Source organism: Ursus arctos, unplaced genomic scaffold (assembly GCF_023065955.2).
Source record: "Ursus arctos isolate Adak ecotype North America unplaced genomic scaffold, UrsArc2.0 scaffold_1, whole genome shotgun sequence".
In the NCBI taxonomy this organism is placed as follows: Eukaryota; Metazoa; Chordata; class Mammalia; order Carnivora; family Ursidae; genus Ursus; species Ursus arctos.
This window is the reverse complement of record NW_026622763.1, coordinates 14,368,055-14,389,964: the sequence shown is the minus strand read 5'-3', so window position 1 is coordinate 14,389,964 and position 21,910 is coordinate 14,368,055. Positions and strand designations below refer to the sequence as shown.

General features: G+C 39.9%; 1 pseudogene; it reads left to right on the top strand.

The window, feature by feature from the left end:
* The first annotated feature begins 2,583 nt into the window (after positions 1-2,583).
* Positions 2,584-21,262, top strand: LOC113263364 (uncharacterized; annotated as a pseudogene).
* The last annotated feature ends 648 nt before the right edge of the window (positions 21,263-21,910 follow it).

Here is a 21,910-nt window from a genome sequence, read left to right as displayed (position 1 = left end):
ATTAGTGCATTTCATGCCTGGGCCAAGCAGATTATTTCAGCAAAACAGGCCAGGTCAGTAGACGGCCTGCAGGAATTACCCTCAGGGCACAAAGGTCTTCACAAAAGATGTCAGATCAAAGGACTGGTAGCAAGTGGGTCAAAAGGAAGAAAAGTTATTTTGTAGTCACTTTGTCTGTTATTGTCAAGATGTGCTCTGACGATGTCAGATGGTCCTCAGGAACTTTCAGGGAATCTCTGAAGTCAGTACAGTTGACAACATAATACTGTCATTAGCTTCTTTTCATTCTTCTTTCTTAGTTGTTCCAGTGGCTTTTCCAGAAGTGACAGGCCATGTTTGCAAGATGTCACAACAGCCCGGGCACCGAAGCAGATATGAGATTCTGTCTGTCAAATATTATAAACTATTATTATATTATAAATCAATATGTTATAAAACAACAAATAAAGAGCTTGAACTATGCTAGGTAATATGGGGTTTATAAAAAGAAAAACAATCGGGGCCCCTGGGTGGCTCAGTAGGTTAAATGTCCATCTCTTGATTTTAGCTCAGGTCATGATCTCAGGGTTGTGGGATCCAGTCCCGCATTGGGCTCTGCACTGGGCTTGGAGCCTGGTTGGGATTCGCTCTCTTCCTCTGCCTCTGCCCCTCCGCTCCCCCCAAATATATATATATATATTTGTGTGTGTGTGTGTATATATTTATATATAAATTTCAAGTAACAGGTAATGAGGAGATGTGAGGAAGAATGAAGTTTAACTTGGTAATCATAACAGATAAAATCAGAGAGACTATTCTAGAAATAGGGAAAATGTTCAGTTCATTTTTTCATTGATGTATCTATTTGCTGGGTCTAGGGAATCAGCTAGGTACTGCTCCAGATTCCAGAAATACAAGTTAAATAAACACAGAACTTGTCCTTGAGATTCAGGAATAAGACTACTCAGCTTGTATATGTATCAGAATTGATGGAGATAAAAGATATCATTAAATCTAGTGATTAAGTTCCAAATAAGATTGTCCACCAAAGGATATTTTCATCAAGAGCCTAGCTTGATGTGGTTGGTTTTTTTCTACGAACTGAATAATAAATTTAGATTTTGATATGTGACTCTTTCCTCATCAGACCTCGGAAGAAATCTCCAGCTACAAATAAGTCTAATAGAAGTGGCATGCAGAATAATTGGGGCCCCAAGTTTCACTTTATCACAAAGATGACAAATGGCAACCCAGTCCGTTTTCTGTATTAGTAGGAATTGTCTTGAAACAACCCCTTTCCCCTCCACCCCACTGTGAGAGTCAGTATGAAACACCCGGTTAGAAGCCAAATTTTATTTTATTGATATACTGTAAAATGTCACACATCTCCATACAACTATGTTAACCAAAAATCCATTCTTTTAAACAAATGGGAAAAGACTTTTTCCCAACTGGATTGAGTTACCTGACAGAGAAGTCCTGTTAAAAAGTCATGTTGGATATTTATGATGAAAAATGAAGGCGAGCACTAGGGAGCTGATGTCAGCAAATGGAGACCATGTAACACGTGCTGTAGTTTGCATGGCGGGGGACTCAAAGGGTCACAAACAAGGGTCTGCCAACCACTGATGCCTTCTGATCTCCGTTACACATTTCGCTCGAACCTTCATGTGAAGTAGACCATCAAAGCTTTCAAAATGATTTACACACACACACACGCACGCATGTACACACACACGCACACACGCACACACACACGCATGCACACACACGCACACACAAACGCATGCGCACACACACACACACACACACACAAAGGAAGCACCTGAAAATGTATCTGGCAGGTAGCTTGCTAAGAAAACTCATTACCAAGGGAAGCTCCTTTGTAAATGAAGAATCTCATTTACCCACACTGAGGAGAAACTCACTAAAATTATGGAAACATGTGAATTCAGCCCTGGTCTCTTTCTTTTTGTCAATACCCACACATATCCTTCCCCCAATTTCTGCTACTCCAAATCATACTTAGGAGCTACTCAGATGATCAACAGCCCCTTCCGTGATTCCTTCCTAAACAGGCTTCGCACTAAGAGACCTGTTCTCTCCCTCTCTACTGAAACTCCCAGAACACAGAGAAACACATTCTATCAGGCAAGAGGAGCGGTAGAGTCAACGGGCAAATCACCGTAAATGGCTGATATCTGACACTGTGTCTGCCCGATTTCCACGTTTAAAAAGGAAATACCAAATCCAAAGCAATCAGTTTATTTTTTTTTAAATTGAGGTGAGATTCATTTAACGTAAAATGAAGCATCTTCCCATTGTTAAAAGCACGTTTTTGAAGGCAAAAGTATTTCGTGCATTCACAATTTTGCGTAATCACCACCTCCATCAGTTCCAAACATTTTCATCATGTAAGAGGAAACCCCGCTTCCATTAAACACGGGCTCTGCATTCTCCCCTCCCTCCAGCCCCTGGCAGCCACCAATACGCGTTGTCTCGATGGGTGTACGTACTCTGACGTATTTCAGATACAGGGAAACATGGAATATGTGATCGTTTGCGTCTAGCGCTGTGAATTCAGTGTGTTTTTGAGGTTCGTCCATGTCGTAATGTGTATCAGATACTTCAATCCTTTTTATGACTGAATAATGTTCCATTACATGTATAAATCACAGTGTATTCTTTCCATCTGCTGAAGGACTTCTGTGCTGTTTCTACCTGCACCTTTCGTGAATAGTGCTACTATGAACACGTGTAGCCCTGTATATTTTTGAGTACCAGATCTCGGTTCTTGGGGGTACATACTTAGGACTGCAATTGCCGGGTCATGTTATAGTTCTGCGTTTAACTTTGGAGGAACTGCCAAATTGTTTCCACAGTGACGAAAGCAATTTACATGCCCCCCGTGAACGTACCATTGTTCCAATCAATTTCTCCATATCTTTGCCAAAGCTTTGTTTCCTTTTTCCCTTCTTATTGCAGCCCTCTCACTGGGCATCCGTGCTATACCTCATTGTGGCTTTATTTGCTCTCCTAATGAGTAGTGATGTTGAGAATCTTTTCATGTGCTTGTCAGTTCTTGTATATCTTCTTTGGAGAAATGTCTACTCAGGCCCTTTGCCCATTTTTTAACTGAGGGCAATCGTATTTAATAGGAGAAATCCCGTGAAATATTTAGAACCAAGACGGAGGAAAGAAAGCAAGGCGTACAGTCTCTCCTGCTGCCTTGCTGCTGTCGCTCTTAAAACCCCTCACATAATGCTCTTTTGTTTTGTTTCTCCGACATCCCAGGTAACACGGAAGGGATGGGGCTTAGGTCCAACTTGATACACAGTAATACTTCCAGTCACTCAAAGCAATTACCATCTACCCATTTCTTAAAAACAAACAAAGTCAACCTTGCTTCTGACATTTGTAAGTATGCTGATTCTGCTGGTGGTTACACTGTCGTCAGCCTGCCCAGGTTCAAACTTTGACTCCTTCACTTTCTAGCTGTGTGATGTGTGGAAAGTTGTTATGGTTTCCTCTCTATACAACAGAGATATTTAAAATGCCTGTGGTAGGGGCTCCTGAGTGGCTCAGTTGGTTAAACATCTGACTCTTGGTTTCAGCTCAGGCCATGATCTCATGGGTTGTGAGAGCGAGCCCTGTGGCTGACTCGACACTCAAGGGGGAGTCTGCTTGAGACTCTTGCTCTTCCTCTCCTTCTGCCCCTCCCCCCACTCACTCTCTCTAATAAATAAATAAATCTTTAAAAAAATAAAAAATAAAATGTCCATTTTATAAAAAAATATTGTGAAAATAAGAAAGTGTCCAGAAAAAGGGTCAATATGTTCACATAAAAATACATTATGTCACCTGTCATAGTTTAAAGCTGTACTATACCATATCCTGGCTCCTGCTGCCATCCACAAGCTCCAGAATGATCTCTTCATTCATTGGATGGATTTATCCTGGGCTCACATATCCCTCTCAGTTCAAAGATGAGCTGCTGTTTAAGTTGGTGTTTCTTTCCCCTCTCTTTTCATCCTTTCTTGGCCAAATTTTTGGAAATCACAAAATGTTAAACACCGTCTATAAGCACTGTATACATATCCTCAACTGACATTCACACTTTAATATACTCTGATAAAGGCTTTTTCTCCACCCAGATTGCTCCTGTTTCAGTCATTACGTCCCAGTGATAATACATGTCAGCCATCATCCGACTCTGCCATCCTCAGCACATCCAGCACGATTGCCCACACTCTTTCTGAAGTAGTGCCTTCTCTTGCTTCCAGAAGAAAGACTCTCCTGGTTTTTTGTCCTCTTTAAATACTGCCTCTTCTCAATTTACTTGGAAGATTTATGCCCTCTATGTAGACATTAAATTTTGGTATTCCTTAAGTCCTGCTCCTAAATCCACTTCTGATTTACGCTCTCTTTCTAGCCCAGATCTTCCAGGGAATGAATCAAAATGATTTTCTTTGGGAGCTGTCAGTTTACAAATATGTTTTCTTTGGTAAGGTTTTCGTTGCTTTGCCTTAGTTCATACTGAGACTTGTTATCAAATCTCTTGCCTCCAGATACTTATCATCCAGGAGCCTCTAATGGTCCCTGCATAATAGTTTAATAGCTTCCATTTATTTTTCCAGGAGTTGTGCTACACACTTTATATGTTTCTCATTTAATTCTCACCACAACCTTGTTAGACATGTATTCACAACCCAATCTGAAGGTGAAGATATGGTTCAGAGGTTAAGTCAGCTGCACAAAGTGGACCCATCAGCTTAAGGTTGGAGCCCCGATTATCTTTTCAGAATTTCACCTTTTCCCTCCATTAAATGAGACCAGTCACATTTGTGCCTTCGCATAAAAACTGATTTTGAGGAAAACGAGGATCAAACAAATACATGCTTCTCTTGAAAACAAGAAAAAATCACCAGATGTTGTCAAAGCCTGTTTATGTGGGTCCACGTAGTGAGTAACTCGCCTAAAACTGGCCCACCCCATCTAAGACATCCTGAGAAAGTTACCAAGAGTAACAGGGGCTTGTAGAAGCTAAAAATCCCCTTTGTTGCCTAAATAATATTACTGAGAAATTGCCACTACACTGAACCACTTTAAACTACATGAAATTAGGACGTCCAATATAAGATATGCAGGAATCTGTATTTGAAAAATATCGCTGGGTGATTTTGGAATCAAGGATTATTGAGGACTCTCTTCAGAACCACTCCTACAATCGGTGACAGTAAATATAACAGTGCCAAGCTATTCAACAGAGGACATATCACTCAATAAAAGAACTAAGAAAATGCTACGTTTTACTAGTCTGAGCACACTTGGCATATTCAAAAATGTCATCTTGTACAAGTGCTAAAATTATGTGAAGTTCTTTACATTCTCTCTATTTGCACATGCGACTATTTGTGGACAAAAGAGTAGAACTGAATGCACTTAATAGAGACAAAAATTGAATGTGTATTATTTTCAGACTTGATAGTACTTTGAGAGCTTTTCGCACGAGAAGGTCGGATTCTGATGTGTCCCGGTTCTGTGTAGCAATCCAACTTTTTGTTCTGTATGTATATCAATAAATATTCAAAGGAATGTGCCCAAAAAAGAGTATTCAAAATGATTCAAATGAATTGAGTTTTGTTGGTCAGATTAGGAAGTCGTGCTTTCATGAAATACGTGACGTTTGGAAGAGTGATATTTCATAATTGAGCTCTTGTCTTAGTTTATATCCCACTTAGATTTCTTCAATAAATTAGATGTCATATAACAGATTGGTGGGTCTTCAGAGTTAACTATTTATGGTCAGGTGAGGCTGGGCTATCAGAGTGGCAGAAGCAGTCCTGAGATAGAGAATTGTATTGGCTCCCCTTCCCTGACAAGAAGACACTGCTATCCTTGCCTAAAGAGTGTTCCCATAGAGGAAAGAGGCAAAGTAAACAGTAATATCAAGTGGGAAATTGATAGCAGGTAGAGAAGAGTAGACTCTAGATAGTCTCGAGAATTGTGTAGCCATTTTCAGGGGATTGGCTTGGGCTTGGGGGTCATGTGGCACTGCAGAGGAAGACACACCCCTTCTGTGTGATTCTTCTTTACTCTCACACTCTCTACCTGGAGTTAGCATCAGATCCCACAAATCGGGGGCTCAGTCCCACAAGACTGTCCCCACTCCTCACTTCGGATGTCAATCACAAGTCAAGTTGTCACTTGTACTACTGACTGAACAGCTATAAATTGGGCTTCCCAAAACCCTCTCCTCGGGTCTCATACTTTTTTTTTAGAGCGGCTCACAAAACTCAGGGAAACACACATATTAGTTTATTATAAAAGGCCATGATAAACGATACAGAGGAGCATTCAGATGAGAGAGATATACAAGGTAAGGTATGGGAGAAGAGGCACAGAGCTTCCAAGCCCTCTCTAGGCTGTGGCACTTTCCCAGCACCTCCAAGTGTTCAGCAACCTAGAAGCTCTCTGAACCCCATTCTTCTGGAGGCTTCATCTTGTAGACATGATTGATTATTATTAACTCCATTTCCAGACTCTCTCCCCTTCCCAGAGGATGAAGGGGTAAAAAGCTTCTAATCACAGCTTGGTCTTTCTGGTGAACGGCACCTACCCAGGAACCCACCAAGAGTCACCTCATTAGAATAAAAGATGCTCCAATCACCCAGAAAATTCCAAAGTATTTAGCCCCTTGATGACATATACTCCTTTACTCAGGAAATTAACAAAGGTCTTAGGAGTTCTGTACTAGGAACTGGGGTCAAAGACCAAACATTATCACCCATATTTACAAGGGTTTTAGGAGCTCTGTGTCAGAAGTTGGGGGCAAAGATCAATACCTATATTTCTTCTTTCACAAGTATCATTGGGATATTAAAAATGCTTAACATCACTACCATTCATGAGTAAGATAACAGAGTGTAGATAGATTTGTACATGGGAATAGTAGAATGGTAGAGTGAGAGGAGAACAGGAGGAGTACTGGATCCAATCCACTCATTACATGAACAGTTCACATGCAGATGGCAGAAGTCAAATACTCACCTGGCAACAGGACATTTGTGCCATGAAGGCAGTAGTATCTAAACACAATAAACCACTTGGTAAGAATTTTTTTTTAAAGTAACATCTACTATATTCCTCTCCAGACCCACAGTGTTGGAATTTCTATAGAGACGATTTGAAAACATATTTTAAAGAGCCTTCCAGTTAATACAGCTATGCGACTACTTAGAAACCACCAAACTTAAACATTAAAGCATCCTACAATCTGATTGTCTCTTATACTCTAGCTAAATGAACATTTCTGTTGAAGCAGAGAAGAATTTCTCCCTTTCTCTTTTAATTTTTGTAGGCAGTCAATTACAAAGTCTCATTAATTATTTACGACGAGAACCTAACCCGTATTAAGCACCTACCAATACAAGCCTACAGGAAATACTTTACTCATGTTACTTAATTTTATTCTCAGAACAACAAAAAGCTAGGTACTATTATTAACTTTTTTTATTTTACAGAAGAGGAAATAAAATTCAAGAGACTGAATAGCTGCCCAAGGTCAAAACTGATAAATTTTAGCACATTAATTTATTGTCTAACATGGCAGACAGGGAGGTGCCCCCCCACAAACCATTCTTCAAAGAAAGATTTGTTTTCCCAAGAGCTGGGAGCGCCATTAGCAGACAGACTTCTGCGGACAGCTTCTTTAGGGCTGAGCTGCCTTGCCTAAGGGCATACTCCTCCTAGAGCCTCTCATACCCAGTGACTGGCCTTTCCAAGAAGTTGACCAAGGCTCCAGACATCCCAGTGGGATTGAGATTAGGTGTTGATCCTTCATAAATATCATGCATGTTAAATTCTGTCTCAGTATGTGCTCCGGAGATAATACTCAACAGCTGTCAGTATGACTCCGGAACCCATTGTTTCAAGCATGATGTCCTTAATCTCTCCACCCTTTTCCTATTTCCCAGTGGGGTGTGTTGCAGGTTGTTGGAAAACAAACTCTGAGATACAGATTCATACATAAGAGATTTACTGGAAAGTACTCTCAGGATTAACACATATCCTCAAGGGGAAACAGGATTAACTAGAAAGAACGGTGAATTGCAATGCAGTCACAACAAAGACTTCAGCTGGGCCCACAGAACTCTGGACTTGGCACGACTACTCAGAGTCACCGTGCATTGGCGCAAAGGGACCAGGCCATTATGCCCCTGCATTATCATCACTTCCAGGCTGTGCCGGCCTAGAAAGGGAGCATAAGTGGCTCCATTCAGCTGAGGCTAATTTCCGGTGGGGGTGGGGGGGCATGGGGGTGCCAAGCTGAGAGTTGGCAATCACCAGCAATGCCAGCCACAGGGGGAATGCAAGCTTCAGTCCTGCAAAGGGGGAGGCTCTGTGTGGCCTATGAAAAGCAGCCTCTATAATCTACCCTGTACTCTCCTGGATTCACCAGCTTTGCTTAAATATATTTAAAGAACAACTACTTCAAGAGTCTGGTGGCCTCTTTCATAAGTAACTTACAAAAGGAAAGTTGGTGGATGAACTATGGGCCCCTCTCACTGCAAATTTTATTTACTATTTTGTCTGAAGAGGAGGAGTGCAGTTTCAGAGCTTTCTGGTACTTGGCTGATAGGCAACGTTTCTTTCTTTTCTACCAATGTTTTATTACCCTCCACCCTCAGCTAGCGACTCTAATAAGAAGACCCAGACTCTCATCCATTAGGAATCTAGGCCCCTGGTCACTATGGTCTTAGGTCACAGCTGCTAAATTTGTCTATTTACTATCACTACTGTGCTGGTGGGGGAGGGGTGTATCAAGATACACCAAAGTGTATCACGTGGGTGCCAGATTCTTCCCTGAGCCCAACAGGTAACAACAGTGCTACCTTTTCTTCATGATCAGAGGTAATTACACCTGACAGAGTGGTGATTGTGGTGATCCCTTTCCTTGCCTGATAGTCTCTTGGCATGAGGAGCCCAAAGTGACAGAGCAGGAGCTATGAATTTAAGTTTAATGACATTCCTCTGTTGGAAGACATTTCTTTAGGGAACTTGGGATTTTTAAAGTCACAGAGCTCAAAGCTGTGGGGAAAATGCAGATTTCCCAAGAGGGTACCTGGAAGAGAGGCTAAACAGAGATACTCCTATTGTTACTCTTTGGTCCTCTGACCCACATATTTGCCTTTTGAGGACAAAGTATCATATAATGACTGTTAGCTTAGAATATATGCTAAAGCCTGGAGGATGGTAACCCATCTACACAGGCATTGTCTACAAGTTGAATTCTCAGCCATGATTCGGCCTCTGCCACGTATCTGCCAAGATAGCAACTTCTGAATAAGGTGATATAAGACCAGTGGACTCATAATCATGAGTCTACTGCCATCGCTCCTTGCTGAAAAGTGAGTCTTTTGGTTTAATGCAACATAATTCAGAATCCTGTGTTAATAGAGCAAGCATCTATCAGTCTTTAAATGTTAGTACTGACTGAGGATGTGCACATAGGAAAGGAACACTTATACTTGGAGTATGTGTTGATCAGTCAAGATAAGTCATTGTATCTTCAAGAGTGGAAGGAATCCAACATAATCAACTAGATTCCAAATAACTGGCTGAGGTCCTTGGGGGATCTTTGATGCTGGTGGCTCAGACATTTTCAGTAGCAGTAGCTAGATTAGCTTTGACGAATGGAGGTTCTTGGTGTTGGGCCTGCGCATGTCTCCATGTCTGCTAACATGTCCTCTTTCTTCATGTACCCACTTTCCCAGCAGTGGGGTGGTAGCTGACATCAACTGGTGACATATTCCTGTTTGCTTTGTCGTCTAGCTCTTCATCTGTAAGTGATATTCTTTGGTTTGTGTTAACACGTGATATATATTCATAACAGATCCCCATAGGTCCAGCCAATTGCATGCCTTTTTCTCAAACTTCTTTGACCCTGGTTTTTCACACTTTTCCTTACCTCCTTGCAGACCCATGACTAACCAGTCGAGCCATTCACCACTACCTGTAATCACACACACACACACACACACACACACACACACACACACGGTGTATACAGTGTTGTGTATTCCTATGAAGATTCTAAATTTACCATATCTCAAAATCCATTTTTATTTCCATGTTACCTAGAATAGAGAAAGGAAATGGAATGATTTTAAATAAATAAATAAGTGCGTTTCTAATACCAAGTCATATCATATTTACATATTGACTTATCTAATTTTGTTATTTTTTTATTTTATCTTCAAGTCTCATAACCTGGCATCTAAAATACCCACTTTTATTTACAGTAAAAGGTAATTGCACCAGTGGACTTTGGGATGCTGAGAACACAGCTGATCTATTAAATTATTTAAGACCTTTTCTTTGAAAGGAGCACTAAAAAACTAGAGTTAATTATGAGAATGTTGGCAAGAATGGTACGACTTTAAATATTATAATGAGAGGTAAGCAATAGGGGCTATTTACCCTGAAAATATTACATGTTATTTGGCATGGGGGGGGCCATGAAAGAAAGGTGGGCTGACATCTTTAGGAGGATTTCTTCGTGTGCTTCTGAAAGAGCAACTAGGCTCAAGGGGAAGCTGGAGAGAGAAGGCTTAAAGTTTAGTAGGGGACAAATATTCTAGGAAATAGAGTTGTGCATAAAACAGAATAGCTGGCTCATGGCCCATTCCCTTGTTCATTCATTCTTTAAACATTTGTATTGATTGCATACCCGGTAGTAAGACTCTGCCAGACAGACTGGACTCAAAAAGGAATCAGGCTTGCCTGATTCATGCTTTAGGGACAGCACATGGTCTTTGGGAGAGAAAAATATGTACATAAATAAGTGCAATCAGTGCTATACATTTAATGACAGGGCATATTGGGGTCCCCAATTGGGCAAGGCCCCTGATAGTTGGGCAGGGGAAATGAAGAAAGGGTGATTTTCCCACTAAGAAGAAGTTTCAGGGGTAGAAGGTATGCACATTAAGACAAAATGATCCCTTCCCTTCAGCAGGGTGATCGTGGAAATTCCTATATTGAATAAAAGTTGGAACAAGCTACTCTTCCCTTCTGCTCTCTGGCCCCCCAGTCTTTCCCATTTTCTTCATAGAATGGATAGGGAAGTAAGATGATCTCATCTTCTGTTTGTTAATAGACTCCCTGTCCTTCGCCTACCCCACTGGAAGGCAGGCTTGCTGAGGACTGGGAGCCCCTTCTCTTCACAGCTCTCTCCCCAGTGTTTGGACCGCTGCCTGGCCCAGTATAGGCACTCGATCAATGTCTGTTGAGTTAAAGAATTAAAATCATTTCAGATTTCTCTATGGCTCTGATGGCCTGTAATTCTGTGACCCTTGAAATAAGATGTATCCATGAATTGTCCTATATTACATGTAGTAGTGGTCAAGGAGGCAAGCACAAAAATTCCAATTTGAAGAGCAGTCACGTCCAAGTATGACTTTACGTTGAGAAGTAGCATGTGTTTTAACTCAATGGCAATTAGACTTAAAGCTTGACTATATTGATTAAAGAGAAACAAACTATAGCTCTCTTGTCATCAGTATTAAGCATCCAAGCCAAGTTCTTGTGATTAACTGGGAAACAGCATGTGGGCCTATGTGTCCCCAGGCTCAGCTACACAGACACGATGCAGGTTTTCACATTAAGGCAAACTTCCCTCATCTTGTTAACTACTAAAGCCTTAGTTACTTCATTTTCATACCAAGAAAACATGCTACCATTTTAGGTCTTTTCAAAGCCACATGTAACAGATCTTTGAGGCCAAACCTCAATACTTTCACATAAAAGTATTGAACAAACTATGCAAGTCAACCAATAAACAACTTATGGATTTGGGAAAACTACTGTTATAGAGTAAAAATCAAGGACCATCTCTGCTTTCCTGAGTTCTCTGCCAGATCCAGAAGCAACCCTGAAAGATGGCCCATTTACCTCCTTTTTAAAAATCGGTATTTCTTTTTCTTTTAGAAAAAGGTGGGGTTCTGCTATACCTATGTTCTGTGCCTGCCTTGTGAAATGTAACTTACAACTGTTCAACTACAGGACCTTAGAAATCAGCATACAACACGGAAGGAATGACCTCCTCTGGCTTGATTCCATGCCCCTGATTATTTGGCTCCCCAAAGCAGCATGAAATAGCCCCCAAATGAGGCTGATGCCAGAGGAGGGGGCATTTGAAGAAATTACTTCCAGTGTTCCAGTGGGAGCCACAGTGTAGTTGTTATTTTTCCAATGGTCTGGGAGGGAAAAAAGTACCAGCCAAAGATTAACACTTGACTACTTTCTTCTTTCTTAAAAAAAAAAAAAAAAAAAAAAACTTTCTCGGAGTCAGAAATGTGTCTCAACATAGACTCACCAGTACGCACCTGGTTCAGCAACGTGACTATGTGTCACAGGCTATGAGTTCTGTGATGTTAGTCCTTTCCTTCTACAGCTCACGTGGGTTACAGGCTTTCCTCTCCTATATTTCTATCACTCCGTGTGGTCATCCTCTTTTTCCTGGAGCCAGAACACTTCTGGGTACTCTTCTCTTGTCTACTTACGTACCACTTGATTTAGTCATCTGTGGCTTTGTACCGAGGCAGCAATTCAAATCAGTTATCTTTTTGCTGCATAGACAACAGAGGGCGAGGCAAGAGAATTTAAATTATCCACATATTTCTTAGAATATGTTTTTGCCAGCAGCATATTTGAGTGAAAAGGTCATAGACTTTAGTGTCCAAAATACTTTATGTTTAAGCTTGAGTTCTGCCTTTTACCACCAATACGCTTTTTTGTGATTTACTTAACTGCTTGAGATTTATTTAATTTATTTTATATAAATTACTATATTTCATGGAAAATGTTAGAAACAGAAACATGAATCAGGTATGGCCCTTGCTTCCAAAAGGTCCATGATGCAATGAAAGAGAAAAACACATTAATAGATTATTTTAATATAATGAAATTCTAAGATACGTGTAGGTATTAGGATATCTTAGAGGCACAGAGGATGGGAAGAATTTTCTCTTCAGTAAAATAAGACACTTCTACAAAAGTGCAGTTCTTAAATCATAGAATAATAATTTTCTGTACATATATTTTCTTTTGACAATTTCCGACATTCAGCACTTCAAGATTACAATATAAGTGTGTTTCTTCCTTCCCAGTGAAGATGCAGTTCAACCTTCACTATGAACTCTGTGGCTACGTCTTTCTGTATTGCCAGCTCCTTTCTTCCAAAGCCCTCAACACCTTGCTTGTAGTAACTTACATTTTATCTCGAATTCCTATGCTGCTTTTGAATTTATATTAATTGTTTCATCTGTCTTTTCTCCACAATGAGATTAAAAGTTTTTAGAAAGCATAAGTACACATGAACTTCATTTTTTCTCCTTCCATTGTAACATGTATAATGCACTTAAGAAATGTTCAATAAATAGTGGATGGATACACTATAATGGGATATCTTTTGTTTCACATTCCTGTTTATGAGAGGAGTACTATAGGCACCCAGTGACTGTTCTTGACTCAATTACTTATTCTCCTATTTCCTTGAGGGCCTCTTTCACTGGTAATATCAAAGTGAACTTTAAGAAAACTATATATTTCAAACTTATCTGTATCTCAGTTCTTACGTCCACATAAAATAGTAACAAGAATATAAAAATTCAGACCTTATAAAAATTATATTCTTCCTTACTATAGTGTAAAGTGCATGACGAAGGGCTGTCAGAAAAATATTCTTTAGACTGCTTATATTGTAATTATTCTCAGAGAAAGTTAAGTAGTCACAATATATAAAATTATTATCACAGTCTTTTCTCTTTGAAAGAATGTATGAAATGTACAAAACACTGGTATTTTCCAAAAGTGGGCTAACATTTCTCTTAAAATCAAAACATGATTATTCTAATATAAGTCCATGATGAATTTCTTAACTCTAAGGATGTCTTTCTTTTTTCCTTTTCAGCATAATTGACCTGCTCATAGAAGAGAATGTATCAAAAGTGTTTCTGTGGAAATTAGTTTAATATAAGTATGAGCCATTTGGTGAAGTAAACCTAAGTCTTTTTTTTTTTTTTTTCTTTTTTGTAAAGACAAGGTCACAGCACGCTAGCCATTTGGGGAAGCATGGATGACAGCGGATGTAGGTAGGACTTGAGTTTCTTATTTGCTCAATGGGCATGACTGTCAGCCATCCATACAGGATTAATTTGAACAAAACTCCTTGGGCATGATGGGTGAGGGCCTAACATTGTTGAATACTTGCTATTTGTTAGAAACTGCTGGATTGTTTATATTCATTTTCTGTCTTAACTCTTTGAATTCTGTAAGATGATGGTCTTATTTCTAGTCTATCACTCCAATTATCTCTTGAACAACAAGCCCCTCAACTTTAGTGTCATAAACTAAGCATCACTCTATGGTGCTCACTGATGGTGCTCACTGATTCTGTGGACCAGGAATTTGGACAGGAGACATAGCTTGCCTCTCTTCCTGTGCCCCAGCTGGGAAGACTCCAATGCAGGGGGCTGGAATCATCTGAATGCCTCCTCACTCAAATGTCTGAGGTGGTTACAGTTTACTCAATGTCTAGGCTTAGCTGAGTCTGTCAACCAAAACGCCCACAAGTGGCATCTCCCTGTGCTTGGGTTTCTGATAGCATGTAGAATAAGGCAGTAGCTAGATAGACTCTACTCCATACCAACCTCAGAAAAACTGGGGCCATTACTATTCTAGCACAACTCATCCAAGATTTACTTTTTCTTTTGTTCTGCTATCATCCGAAGTAAGTGGTAGTATCCTACTCTTATACCCTTAGAATAGATCAGGAGACATTGCACTCTATGTATGCTTATCTATTTTGATGTGTTTACACACACACACACACACACACACACACAAAACCCAAAACCAAACCCAAAAACTCTAACACCATGGAACAAGAAGGAAAGGAATTTTTTTTTCTCTGAATGTTTGGAGAAGTATTTTCCAAGATGAGAAAGCTCTTCTCAGAACTAAAAAGAATCAACAGATACTTTCCTTGAACTCAGACCTTAAAAACTCCAACTAAATTATTTAAAGATCTCCTTCGAAATGTATACAGAGTTGTTTGAGTCTGTTGAGAGAGAAGAAAGATATCAATATCAGCTAGATGGACCTCTATTATCCTTTTAAAAGGAGGAAGGGAAGTGATTTTAGTGAAAAAACTAGCTCCAAGGACCAGTTTCTCCATAGAATCATTGAAAAAAATCAAACACAACTGTCAGAACCAACCTGGTCAGAATTCTGGGAAGGTTAAAGCATCCAAGTAAACACTGAATTAAGAAAAAAGCTAATTAAAATGGCTGTAAAACTCTATGGCACTTTTATTTATCCTTGCCGCATCCCTGTCCCCAGCACAGTGGAGAGGAGCAGACCTTACTCACAAAGAACCGTGTTTGTTTCTTCTAGTCTGTCTGATGCCCACCTTAAGTACTGACTTAAGTACAATCTGTCTGATGCCCACCTTAAGTACCAACTTAAGTACAAGGTTCTTGTCTTTGTTTTCACCTAAAATAGAAGACAGAGTAAAAAAGTGGTGGTTGACATTACTCAAAAATGTAGTAAGGCAAATAAACAACCCATGGTTGCTGCGGGCAAGTGATTATGATTCGGACAATCAAAGAAAGCACTGACACCAGGAGAAGAAAAATGGGAGAGAGTTTTTTGTTTGTTTGTTTGTTTGTTTGTTTTTAGGAAATCAGGGAATTCGAAGGTGCATGTGTACACTGGTGAGTTTGGAACATCACCTGCCTTGTCAGTGCTGGATGCATACTTAGAAGAGTTCGGAGAAGCTAATACATACCTTCAGCAAAGTTGCAGTACACAAGATCAACCTGCAAAAATCAGCTGTGTTTCTCCCAATCAAAAATAAACAATCCAAAGAGGAGTTAAGAAAATAGTGCCATTTACAACTGCATCAAAAAGAGTAAATTACCTAGGAATAAATTTAACCAAGAAGGTGAAAGCCTTATACATCGAAAACTTCAAAACATTGTCAAAAGAAATGAAAGACCTACATAATTGAAAGACATTGCACGCTCTTCCGTTGGACCACTTAATATTGTTAAGATGTAAATGCAATCCCCATTAGAATAGCAACAACCTTGTTTACAGCAATGGCAAAAGTAATTCTTACATCCATGTAGAATTGCGAAGGACCCGAATAGCTAAAACAACCTTGAAGGAAAGCACCAAGTCAGAGGACTCACATTTCCTGATTTCCAAATTTACTACAAAGCAATAGTTTCACAACAGTGTGGTACTAGCCTAACGATAGCTAAATAGACCAACAGAATAAAATTGAGTGTCCAGAAATAAACCCATATGTCTATGGCCAATTGCCTTTTGACAAAGAATTGAAGACCATTCGATGGTAATTGAATAGTATCTTCAACACATGGTGCTGCAACATCGGCATAACTACATGCAGAAGAATGGATTTGGGCTCCTACTTTACATATATAAAAAATTAAGTCAAAATGGATCAACAACTTAACTATGGAAGTTAATACTATAAAATTAACAGAAGAAAATATATGGGTAAATTGTCATGATCATTGGATTTGGCAATGGCTTCTTAGATATAACACCAAAAGCATGGTCAACAGAAGAAAAAATAATTAAATTGGACTTCATCAAAATTAAAAACATGTTTGTGTACCAAAGAACATTATTAATAAAATGAGAAGACAAGCTACAGAATGAGAGAAAATATTCGTGATTCCCATATAAGCGTCTAATGTCTGGAATATATAAAGAACACTTGTAACTCAACTACAATAAGAGAAACAACCCAGTAAAAAATGGGCATAGGACTTGAATAGATATTTCTCCAAAGAAAATCTATATGGCCAATAAGCACATAAAAAGATTCTCAACATCGTCGGTCATTAGGGAAAAGCGAATCAAACCCACAGTGAGATATTACTTCACACCCAGTAGCATGACTATAACTTTAAAAGGTAAAGGAAAATAGTATGTGTTATTGAGGATTTAGAGAAATTGGAACCTTCATGCATTGGTGAGAGGAAATGTGAAATGGTTCAGCAACTTGAAAAATTGATGATTCCTCAAAAAGTTAACCATAGAACCATATAACTCCACAATTTCACTTCAAGGCATGTATCTAAAACTGTTGAAAACAGAATTCAAACAAGTATATGTAGATAATGTAAATAGCAGCACTTTACATAATTGCCAAAAGGTGGAAGCACAGGAAGTATCTACCAGTGGATGAATGGATAGTCAAATGTGATGCGTACATAAAATGGACTATTATTCAGCCATAAAAAGGAATGAAATACTGTTACATGCTACAACATGGATGAATCTTGAAAACATTATGTTAAGGGAATGAAGCCAGACAAAAAATACCACCTATTGTATGATTCCATTTATATAAAATATGCAGAATAGATAAATCACAGAGACTGAAGGCAGATTCATAGTTGCCAGAAACTGGGGGAGAGAGAAATAGAGAATAACTGTTCATAGACACAGAGTTTTCTTTTGAAGTGATGAAAATATTTTGGAACTAGGTGGAGGTGGTAATTGCACAACACTGTGAATAGAGTTAATGCCACAAAATTATTCACTTTAAAATACTTAATTTCATGTCATGTCAATTTCACCTTGAAAAATATTTAAAGTGTGACAAACTTTACGGGGGAAGGCCCAAACATTGGGATTTTCATGATCCATATGAAGGTCTAGATTTTATCTGTGACATTAACCTCACACACCCATTTTTCCATTTATTTGAGAACAGCTCATGAACATAAAGGGTCTTCTGTAATATATTTAACCTGTAATACATAATTATTCATTGAGTCCATTGATTTCTGGGGGGGGGGGGGCATGATATACCAAAACCTACATCTTTGAGAATTATAATCTCTTTCTCTCAGGTCTATCTGCCCTCCTTAGCTGTGTTTTTATAGCATTTATGCATACTATTTAATAAAATTTGATAATAAAAATTAAAGTTACATAAGAAAATATTAATGCTTAGCATTTGCAGATGTTATTTATTATTTGGACTATGGATATTGTCAGAATGGGGCTTTTCCTTTCTATAATGATTATCTGTAGAGCTGTAACAAGCTGTAACCCATGATGAAACATGTTACACTCCAAAAGAACTACTTAAATTTTCTAATTTATAAAGACAGAAATTTAGGGAATGTGGGAATAGATGCTAAGAGTGTGGGATAATGGTAGAAGGAACTGAAATTTAGATCAGGCAGAATTCATTGACCATGAGCTCACTAAGCAGAGATTCTGCACTCAAGGTCACAGCTCAGAGAGTTAGAAAGGGCTCTAACAGTTTGTTTAGTTGGTTGGCTGAAACATGGACTAAAAGATGACCCATGTGAGTTGGTTTGGTGATGCCAGACAGGCTTTGATCTAATATAGAAGGGATTCAAAGTCTCAGGGAGATCGGCATATTAGAGTGACTTTGTCACTTAGGACCTACCCACCCACACTGGGAAGGTCCAGAAGACATGCCTTTCACCAACACTGTGAGAAATAAGTATGTGAAGGGAGCCCCACGATCCTTGGAGAGCGTTATGAGCACTTTTCTCTGTAGACTAGACTTCACAGTGGGAACTGCAGTTGCCAAACTGGGGAATCTAAATGCAATGGGATTAGGTGGATCCTAGTGTGTGTGTGTGTGTGTGTGTGTGTGTGTGTGTGTGTGTGTGTGTTGTGTGTGAGGGGGAGGCAGCTGTTGGCACACAACCACTAAAGGCAAGGGGGGTGTGGTTACAGAAATGAACAGTAGAATCAAAGCAGCAATCAGAATATTCTGACTCAGGGCGCCTGGGTGGCTCCGTCGTTAAGCATCTGCCTTCGGCTCAGAGTGTGATCCCAGAGTCCTGGGATTGAGCCCCGCATCAGGCTCCCTACTCTTCTAGGAGCCTGCTTCTTCCTCTCCCGCTACCCCTGCTTGTGTTCCCTCTCTCGCTGGCTGTCTCTCTGTCAAATAAATGCATAAAGTCTTTAAAAAAAAAAAAAAAGAATATTCTGACTCATGCAAGCCTATGACACTGGCTAGTTGATCATGGAATTCCTAGAAGTGGAGTAGATAGAAAGCCTACAAAATTCTTATTTGATATGTAGAAGCAAAAAACTTCTAGGTCAAGTGAACAAAAATCTAAACTGATTTATAAAAACAGAGAGTCATGGTCCTTTGATCAATTCCAAGACTTCAGGCAGTTTATGGACCCAGAGTCCCTTGAATGAAGAGAAGCCAAGTTCCCTTAAGGAAGGACTCCAGGACACTACCAAAAATTTATTAGTATTTCTCTCAGTCTTTCCCAAAGAGCCCTATTGCCTTTTACCAAAGTAACTGTGCATTGGGAGACAGGAACCAATCAGACCTCTCAGGGACTACTGGACACTGGCTCTGAATTGACATAATTCCAGGAGACACAAAACATCCCTTTGGACCACGATTCAGCGTAGGGGTTTATGGAGGTCAGGTGATCAATGGTGTTTTAACTTGGCTTATCTCACAGTGGGTGCAGTGAGTCCCCAAACCCATCCTGTGGTTATTTCCCCAGCTCAAGAATACTTCATTGGAATAGACATTTTAGCAGCTGTCAGAATCCCCACATTGGTTTCCTGATCTGCGGAGTGAGGGCTTTTATAGTGAGAAAGACCAACTGGAAGCCATTAGAACTGTGTTTACCTAATAAAATAGTAAATGAAAAGTAATACTGCATCCCAGAAGGAATTGCAGAGATTAGTACCACTGTCAAAGACTTGAAAGATGCAGAGTTGGTGATTCCCACCACACCCCCTTCAGCTCTCCTATTTGTCCTGTGCAGTCAGATGAATTTTGGAAAATGACAGTGGATTATCGTAAAGTTAACCAGGTGGTGACTCCAATTGCAGCTGCTGCACCAGATGTGGTTTCATTGCTTGAGCAAATTAACACATCCCCTGGTACCTAGTATGCAGCTATTAATCTGGCAAATGTCTTTTGCTCCATACATGTCCATAGGCCCACCAGAAGCATTTTGCTTTCAGCTGGCCAAGCCAGCAATATACCTTCCTTGTCCTACCTCAGGGATGTATCAACGCTCCAGCCCTGTGCCATAATTCAGTCTGCAGGGATCCTGATACTCCTTTTCCTGCCATATCATATCACACGGATCCATTACATTGATGACATTATGCGGATTGGACCCGGTGAGTAAGAAGGGGCGAACTGCTATAGACTTATTTGTAAGACGTTTGCATGTCAAAGGATGAGAAACAAATCCTATTAAATTAAAGGGATTTCTACCTCAGTGAAATTTCATAAGGACCAGTGGTGTAGATATGCCAAGATATCCCTTCTCAAGTCAAGCATAAATTGTTGTATCTGACCTTTCCTACAACCAAGAAAATGTCATAACACCTAGTAAGCCTTTGGAGTTTACAGGCAATACATTCCTCATTTGGTGTGTTACTCTAATCCATTTATTGAGTGGCCCCCAAAAACTGCTAGTTTTGAGTGGGGCCCAGAATGAGAGAAGGCTCTACAGTATGTCCAGAGTGCTTTGCAAGCTGCTCTGCCACTTGGGTCATATAATCCACCAGATTCAATACCACTGACATATCAGTGGCAGATAGGGATGCTGTTTGGAGGCTTTGTCAGGACCCTACAGGTGTTCTACAGCATAGACCTTTAGGATTTTGGAGCAAGACCCTGTCATCTTGCACAGATAACTACTTTCCTTTTAGAAACAGGCCTTAGCCTACTATCGGGCCTTTGGAGCGACTAAAGGCTTAATGATGAGCTGCCAAGTTACTATGTAATCTGAAGTGTCCACCATATACTGGGTGTTGTCTGACACACCAAGCCATAGGGTTGGGTGGGCACGGCAACACTGTACTATCAAAGAGAAGTTGTATATACATGATCAGGCCTAAGCAGGCCCTGAAAGCACAAGTAAGTTACAGGAAGAAGTGACCCAAATATCCATGATCCCCACTCCTACCAATCTGCCTTCTCTCTCACCTAAGGCCTTCGTGGGGAGTGTCGGGATCGGTTGACAGAAGAGAAAACTGGGGCCTGGTTGGCAGATGGTTCTGCGGGATATGCGGATACCACCTGCCAGTGGATAGCTGTAGCATTACACCCCCTCTCTGGGCCACCTTGAAGGACAATGGTGAGGGAAAATCCTTTCAACAGACAGAGCTTTGGGCAGTTCACAAGGTTTTCAGAAAACCAAATATGATCTAAATCAGCCCAATTATAGTCCTCAGTTACAGATATAAAAACTGTAATTATCATGAGTATTTCCTCATTATTTTATTGTGAATATGTTTGTGTGTATGTATGTGTATGTATTATATACATATGTATATATCAACTTTACATCTAGTATTTAATTTATGGGATATCAAGAACAGTAAACATCACTCAAGGACTTTACTTCCTCTTCTAGGGAAAAGATTTGTGTATTTTTAGTTGAATGCAGGGTAGCTATATTAGGTTACGTTATGGCCCTGTTTTTGTCTTCATTTGGAGATTGGGTGTAGTTTAAGGAGATGCATATGGGTACCAAGTTGACAAGGGATGGACTTGTAAGAGTTAATTTCATGCATTAACTTGACTGGCCATGGGATGCCCAGATTAAACATATTTCTGCATTGTGTCTTTGAAGGTGTTTCCAGATGATTAATACTTGAATTAGTGGACTCTGTAAGGTAGATGGCCCTCTTTACTGTGGGTGAGCACCATTCAGTCCATGAGGGCCTTAACAGAACAAAAGGTGGAGGAAAGTCGAATTCATCCTTTTTTTCCTGCCTCACCATTAAACAGGGACATCTCATTTCATCTTCTCCTGCCCTTGGACTTCGACTAAATTAAATCTTCTGCTTTCCTGGG